The sequence below is a fragment of the Phoenix dactylifera genome, chromosome 13 (assembly GCF_051530095.1).
Source record: "Phoenix dactylifera cultivar Ajwa chromosome 13, Ajwa_hap1_PhDact_Kaust_v1.1, whole genome shotgun sequence".
Taxonomy (NCBI): domain Eukaryota; kingdom Viridiplantae; phylum Streptophyta; class Magnoliopsida; order Arecales; family Arecaceae; genus Phoenix; species Phoenix dactylifera.
The window spans coordinates 21347683-21356167 of NC_143202.1; positions in this window are offsets into that span (position 1 = coordinate 21347683).

Genomic DNA, 8485 nt, shown 5'->3' on the forward strand with positions numbered 1-8485 from the left:
AGTCTAGACCTAATTTAAATATTTCATAATATCATGATATATGTAGCAACCACAATATAAGCAAAAAAGAAAAAAGAAAAGAACAAAAATAATGATCCGACTCAATACCAAATTGAAAATGAGAGAGTTGGCTAGCAAGGGCTCGTTTGGTTCGCGGGAAAAGAAGGAATGAAAGTGTGGTCAACGGAAAAGTAAGGAGATGCCTCTTGTTTGGTTGGAGTTTTCAAAGGAGAGAGATGAGAAAATTGTATTCCCATGGGAATATGATTCCCACATTTCATGAGAAAGTCTTTTCCATGAGAAACATGGGAAAGTTACTTTTCCATGAGGCAAGAATCACTTTATTTTTATTTTTATTTTCAAAAAGACCCTTCAACATTAAAGAAGCATTAAAGAGGCATTAAAGTGGATGGCCATAACTTTTCCAGAAAAGTGGATGGCCAACCAAGCATAAGCACTTTGAAAATTTATCACTTTTTCATAGTCAACTAAACATGCCAAAAGTACTTTCTTAGGCATTCTCTTTCTAGAAATTTATTTTCCATGAATCATATTCCTAGAAGGGAAAATGCTTTCCGAAAACCAAACGAGCCCTAAAAGAGAGATGGAGAGAGGAGTATGCTGTGAGAATTGGAGGGAGAATAAATGCCATGAAAAGAACTAGACAAAGTTGAAAATCTTATCCAAACAAACTAGAAAAAATTGAGCCCGGGATATTTTTAGGACCTTTGGACTTCCTAATGTGATAAAAATATTTAACTATGAACTTTGTATCTATTAAATGAATAGGAGAGAGAAAATTCTGCTTCCTTAAGATTAAGAAAAATCTAACAAAAAATTATAGAAAAGCTGAAAATGTCATATCATGAATTTCAAATTGAAATTGGACTCATCTTAATGCATTCCTTGTTCAGACAATCCTTTTTTCCCTACTCCTATCTAAATATTCTTTTTTAAAATTTTAAATTAGGTTAGGAAACATCTAGTTAATTCGAAAAGATAAACTCTATTTAAGATTTTCTATTACGAGCAGGGGTGGGAAAAATTGAGTTAATCCTAAAAAATTAATTATATTTAACATTTTCAATTAAGAAATTGTCATGAATTTCTAATTGTAATCGGACTCTTGTCAATACATTCCCAGTTGAAACGAACCTCCTTCTCCAAAACTGCCATCTAAATATACTTTTTCTAAATTTTAAATAGGGTTGGAAAATATCGAGTTAATTCTAAAAGATAAACTCTACTCAAGATTTCTATTAAGAGAAAGGTTGGGAAACATCGAGCAAATAATCTAAAATAAACTCTATTAAAGATTTTCTACTAAAAGATAACAAGTCAGGACCTATCCAATAAAACAATAGGACTTCAATTATAACACCAAATTTGAGACTCGATGCGAATTTGAGACTCGATGCGACTATGTCAGACCCACCATGGGTGCGGAGGTTTTGAGGCTCTCAAGGTGTATATAGAAGATCCACCTTTCATATTTTATATAAAATATAAAAAATCTACATTTTTAAAATAAAATTAAACTATAAAAAATTATAAAAAATGACAATAAAATTTATATAGAAAATCCGCCATTGATATTTCACCCCAAATAGATCTAATCTAACAAAATTAGCAGGGTCATACATATAGACAGAGGGCCTCTAAATTTTAAAAACGAGCATGTGGGTTTGGAGAAACTAGCAAGTCCATGCCCTCTTAAGCACGCGTGTGTGTATGTATGTATGTATGTATGTATGTATGTATGTATATATGTGTGTGTGTACATATAAGAGTTTCATTTTAGTCTCATACTGTTTGAGTAGCGAAAAAAGATCGTGCTTGTAAGGGTCTCATCCCCTTTTATTGGCGAAGGCCTTTTTGGTAGCGGTGATCCTGCACCGAAGGGACAAAGCCGTGCGGGGGTGAAGTACCTACGCGGACCTTTCCAGAGTGGACAATACCTCGTAACGGGGGCCGTCCATTTTCGTGCTCTAACAGTCGTGCTTATAAGGGTCTCATTTTCTGTCCTTTGTGAGGGCCTTTTTGGCAGCAGTGATCTCGCACCAAAGGGACAAAATCGTGCAGGGGTGAAGTACCTACGCGGACCTCCCCTAGAGTGGACAATACCTTGTAACGGAGGCCGTCTATATATATATATATATATATATATATATATATATATATATATATATATATATATATATATCTATGTATGTATGTATATAACATGGCCATTATTTTTGTTGGGGTGAGGGTGATTGAGATCATTTAATGGAAGGTAGGGATGTAAGTGGCAAAAACATGAGCGAATAGTTGTTGCCAAAGCTAAATCTTTTCCAAATTTATGTATCGTAATGAAATTTTATTTTAGTGATGGTGTGGCATTAGAAGTTTAGAACAGATCATGGGTGGAGCCTCGAGTCTAAACTATATATATATATGTATATATATATGTATATATATATGTATATATATATGTATATATATATATGTATGTATATATATATGTATATATATATATGTATGTATATATATATGTATATATATATGTATATGTATATGTATATATATATATGTATATGTATATATATATATATATATATATATATATGTATATATATATATATATATATATATATATGTATATGTATATATATATATATATATATATATATATATATATATATATATATATGTATATGTATGTATATATGTATGTATGTGTGTTCGCGCACCGCGCCGCTTAAGCAAGTATCAATAACAATATCATCTTGCAACTATCATGGGTCTTTATAGTTTGTTATGATGACTAATATTAAGAGTTGCAGTTTTTCAAAGAAAAATTAAGAAATGTTACAGGTATGTCTTATAAGAAGAAGAGAAGCAATGGCAGGGAAATCGGCTAAAAGGACACGGGAGAGGATACTTCGTCAATGGCGTTGTGAGTGGTTGCGGCAGGCAAGTGATCGTTACGCGTCGGATTGACGAAGTCTTGGACCCTTTTGACGGGTCGTAATTTGACTTGGGAGTCCCCACGGACTCCTTCCCTCGTGGGACCTGTCATTTTATATATATATATATATATATATATATATATATATATATATATATATATATATATATATATATATATATATATATATATATATATATTGATAAATCAGATAATTTAAATCATTAAAATAGAAATATATCCATAGGAATTAAAAAGTAAAATATCAAAAAACTGAATAGAAAGATCTGCTACAAAAATCCATCATATAAATTCTATATAGTTTGCCATAGAAGATGCCATCCAATCAACTGCATAGTTAGCTTCTCTTTAACTATGTATATGAAATCTTAATTGATAGTAATGAGTACATCATTCGTTAACAAACTTGTAAAAGTGAATGAAGTTTTCTGCTAGTAGGAGTTGGATCAAAAAGCCATTTGATAACTGTCGTAAAGTCTTCCTCTAAATAAATCTGTGAAGCTCTTAATGTGTATATAGCATAATTCAGACATTCCTAATCCACACGTAACTTTGCTCCTGAAACTATATTTAAAAAATCTTAACATTGCCTATAGCTAATAATGCACCACTAGCACTTCGTATAATAAAGCTTGCTCCACCAGAAGCATCTTTTTCATCACACTTTTATTAAAATTAATTTTAAGAAAATAGGAAGATGATGGCTCCTAAGAAAAGAAAATTAACTATGCAGAAATTACATAGAGAGAGCTATCTCAGAGAGACTACTATAATTCAAACGCGGACTTGCCCTTCATCTTTGGCTAACTTTAAAGTACTACTCCAACATTATAACAAAAAAAAAATGGAAAAAAAAACGTATTACACAAACAGAAAGTTGACATGCCTCGGGGAATATAAGAATATTCAATGAAGTTCCAAGATAAATCTCAGGGAGAAGGGAAAGCTTGTGTTTGATCCTTCAGAAGAAGGGTGCATAATTTTGAGTTGACATGGCTTCACCAAGTAAACAATAATGGTTGAGTTATGCAAGTTACTTAGATGGGTGCTGATATCTTTGGCTAGGACAGCTTGATTTAGTGTCGAGTAAGGTGGGACATGGTTGTCTTTCATTTGGTGGCTGCTACAATAACAGAAGAAATCTTACATAGAAAAGTTGCACGGCCACGTATCCTGCTGCATATCTTGCTGATGTCGTTGTTCAAAGTTTAGAGGACTCCCTTAACCCTTTTGTTTAAGTTCTTCCTACTTATTATCTGTTTTGTTATTATTACTATTATTATTTAAATAAAAGATTAGTCTACTTTTGTTCTTTTCATTGAATCCAAATCTAGATTTGATGCAACCACATTTAATTGGATTTGGATTATTATTGAACTCAACCGGATGACTTCGTGGGTCTAAAATACTTCTCATGGACCCCTTCTCTCATTCTCTCTCTCTTATCCTTCTCTCCTCTATTCCTTCTCTCCACTTCTCTATTCTTCTTTCCTACCCCTCACGAGTTTTTTCGTTTCGCTCTCTCTCTCTCTATCGACAAAGACAAAACAAGCCGAAATTTGTGGCAGCCCAGCCGTGTGAGTTTACTCGTCAATATGTTCCTTCCAACTGAAGTACCCTGGTGTTTGAAGCAGTCCTCTTATGATTCCAACTTGCTTAGGTGAGTTAGTGGAAAGCTAGTCCAGGTTCAAAAGAAAGCGTGTGCACAAGTGCTGGGTCAAAATTTGAACGTTGCATTTCATCTCAAAAAATAATAATAATTTGAATGTTACATCGGGTTGGTTCATACTTAAAGTGGCCTCTCTTTGCCTCTTTCTGAAGTATTGATGCCTCCCATGTGTCAACCAGGTCCTCGTGCAATTCGTATTGTGAAGATCCGTGCGGAAGTATGTCTAGTCCTACATCGGTTATTCGCTGGATAGATTTTATATACTTGTATAGGATCAAAAAATCCAAATAATACCTTCTAGCTAACCATTTTGGGTGAGGTTCCGGATTGTTACAAATAGTATCAGAACGGACCCGACCCATAACCTATCTGAACTAGGAAACACTGCAGCATGCATCTATTGGGGCTGACCGAGGCCCTATCGTGGTGCTTGAGCAGAGGGAGGAAGATCTTATATACTTATACAAGATCAAGTAACATAAATAATATCTTCCAGCCAGCCATTTTAGATGAGGTTCTGGGTTGTTACCCATATTTATACCACTGGTCATCATTTTATAAGCTTAATCCTCTTTCACGGGCATATATTTAGTCCCATATCGATTACTCGCCAGAGAAATTTTGGATACTTATGCAGGTCTAAAAAATCCAAAAAATACTTTCCGGCTAGCCATTTTGGATGAGCCCCTAAGTTGTTACTTGGTATCAGAGTAGATCCAGTCTATAGCCCATGCAAACTAGGGGATGCTGCAGCATGGGCTTATTGAGGCCGATCACGGACCGACCGTGGTGCTTGTGATTAGATTTGAATAGATTTGGACCCTAAGTTTAACGAGGACGTCATGGCTTAAATAGAAAGAATATGTAAGGGGCCTATATGGGCATTTGTTTAATCCTGCATTAATTATTCGCCAGAAAGATCTTAGGTAATTATACGAAACTAAGAAAACCAAAAAATATCTTTCGACTAATCTTTTTGGATGAAATCCTGGATTGTTACCATCATTCAAAAATTTGAGTCATTATAATAGCTTTGAAAATTCTGAAATAGAAAATGTAGCTAAATGTGCCAGTTTTGCATCCTACACCACCCACTTTGATGAGATTTAGCTGTATCAACTTGCTAATGATATATACATACATAACCTTATCAAACTTACTATAAGGATATTTTATATATGCTATCATGGTTGTCTAACAATGGAGCAGACTCTTTTCCTAATTACTAGTCATTCTTATCGATTATATCTTATCCGTGCATGTGTCACAAAAAGTCAGAACTTCAGGGAGAAAATGTTGCACTATCATAAAATTAAGCTTTGGAAAAAAAAATCATGATGTAGATAATTTTGATAATTTTTTTAATTAAAAGTTCTACCAGTTCTTCCATGATAACTTTTGTGCAAGAATTAGAAAGCAATGAATAAGTTTGATTAGGGCGTTATCAAAGTTTAAAACGCAAGACATCTTCATTTATAATGAGGTAGGCTAGCTGATGTAGTCTAAAACACAAGATGTCTTCATTTATAATGAGGTAAGCTAGCTGATGTCTAAGATCATGCTGCCTTTTTGTGATTTATTTTAGCAAATATTAGGTCTCCACGTAATCCCTTAATTTCATTCGATAAATGAAAAGTATTGCATACTTCAAATTATATAAAAAAAAAAACTGATGTAGATAATTTTGACAACTTGTTTAATTAGAAGTTCTAGCGGACTCCCTCCATGAGTTTGAAAGAATTGGAAAGCAGTGGATAAGTCGGATTAAAGTGTTATCAAAATTTAAAACACAAGGCATCTTCATCTATAATGATGGAAGTAGCTGATGTCTAAGATCGTGCTGCCTTTGTTTGTTTGTTTGTTTTTTTTGTTATATAGCAAAGACTTTGTCTCATCCTAATCCATTTCATTCAATAACTAAAAGTACTACACATTTCCTTCATTAAAAAAAATCTTCTTTTTTTTTTTTGCATATCATCAAATTGAAGATATCTTATTCAATAAATGTGGTGATATGAGTGATGTAGTGATCCAAAACCTCACCCAAAAAGATTTAGATAAAAAGTGTTGTTTCTTTTTTTTGATCCTATATAAATATATAAGATTTATCCAAACTAAACACACATTTGCATTGGTCTTCACATGCTTTTTTCATGTAAACCTTGATGTCCTCACTAATTTAAGGATCCAAATCAATAAAATTCAACAATAAACACCACAATTGGCTCGTAGTGAGCTCCTAAAGAACCAATGTAGTGGTGTCTCCCAATCACATATAGATTATGGGCTAACAACTCAAGACTTCAGCAAAAATAATAACCTGACTTTTAATCTTTTTGAATGAGGCTATGGATTGTCACATGTGATAGGCTAAGAATAACCCCTATAAGTTTGAATAGAAGCTCTAGATTTGAATTAATTCAATCTAAAGTGAGCTAATTAAATATAGGTTCTTATACTTGGCTGACCAAGTTTAAAGTTCAAATTAAATGAAGCTGTGACTTGGTCATAAGCGATAAACAGAAATTCAGAAACTTCAAGGTCAAGGGAAGCACGAGGTTGGGAGCAGAGTGGGTCAAGTTATTGCCATGATATAGGTCTCATCCATATTTGTTTTAGTTGTATTTGTAGTCTTTTTGTTATGTTTTCCTAAAAATAGTTATTAGAAGTTCAATTAGAATTAAAAACATTTTTATTTTTATTATTTATTTTAGATTAATTATATCTTTTTGAAATTAAAAAAGTCCTATAAATCTTAGGAAACCGACAATATTAGAGTAGGCCAGCCTCTACTTTACTTTTATTTTTTTTAATGGTCTTTTATGTTTTAAAGATTTATGTATATTGAATACTTTGCCCTTTACTTGCTTCAACTTACCTTCTTAATAAAATAAAATAATAGAGAAACTCAAAAATAAACAACTTATTAAATTATTAATAGATCTGAAGAATATCATAAAAATAGAAAAACTCTTAAAATCACAACATAACACTAGAAACTGGTCAATATTAATTTTAACAATATTTTTTTATGCAAAATTTAAACCACTATTAGTTGGCGGGCAATGAATTTTCCACCATATCTAATAACATGAAAGCATCAACATAACCATGTGCTAATCAATAGATTTCTTCTCTTCCATTGTAGAGTTCTCCATTTACATGAGCTTCTCAACATAATTACTTGATCGCCAGTTTTACCAATTCTAGCATAAAAGAGATCCACACACGCTTATGATTTATGCTGCCAACATAATTCATTTTCAGTTTCAGAAACATTTAGTTTCATATTTCTTTTTATTCGAGATAACTAGTTTTTAACAAATTGAATATATTTTTTTCTAGTATTCTTCTGCAAAACATTTTTTTTAAAAAAAATTAAAATATAAAATAAGTAATAAAAGGATAAAAAGGAGAAAAAAAAGGAAAATAAGCAACCAGCAACTGCTCTAGGTATCGAAGGAGCAGAAATTTCTATTCTGCACTCCCTTGCAGCTGGAATACGACGATCAAGCTAATGTTGGACACCTGCAAGATTGGAATTTTCTCTCCATGTGAATCAAGTAATTCTTGGTTGGACCAAATCCACCGCTGAGCTGGTGTATTAGTCCAACTGCGAAGCAACAAGTATGTCGACCGACATATCAGAAAAGAGTGCAATATATATACTTCTGTGCATATTGCTTCGTGATTGGACTAATCCAATTCGTGAATCTGGTCCAACTAAAAAATCATGCATGCAGCTGTAAGAGATGAGCAGAAAATTTCTTCTGATAGGTCAAGCAACAAAGGATAAGTCCCCATTGAGACAGTGGTTTTCACACATTGCAACCCCTCCCCTAAAG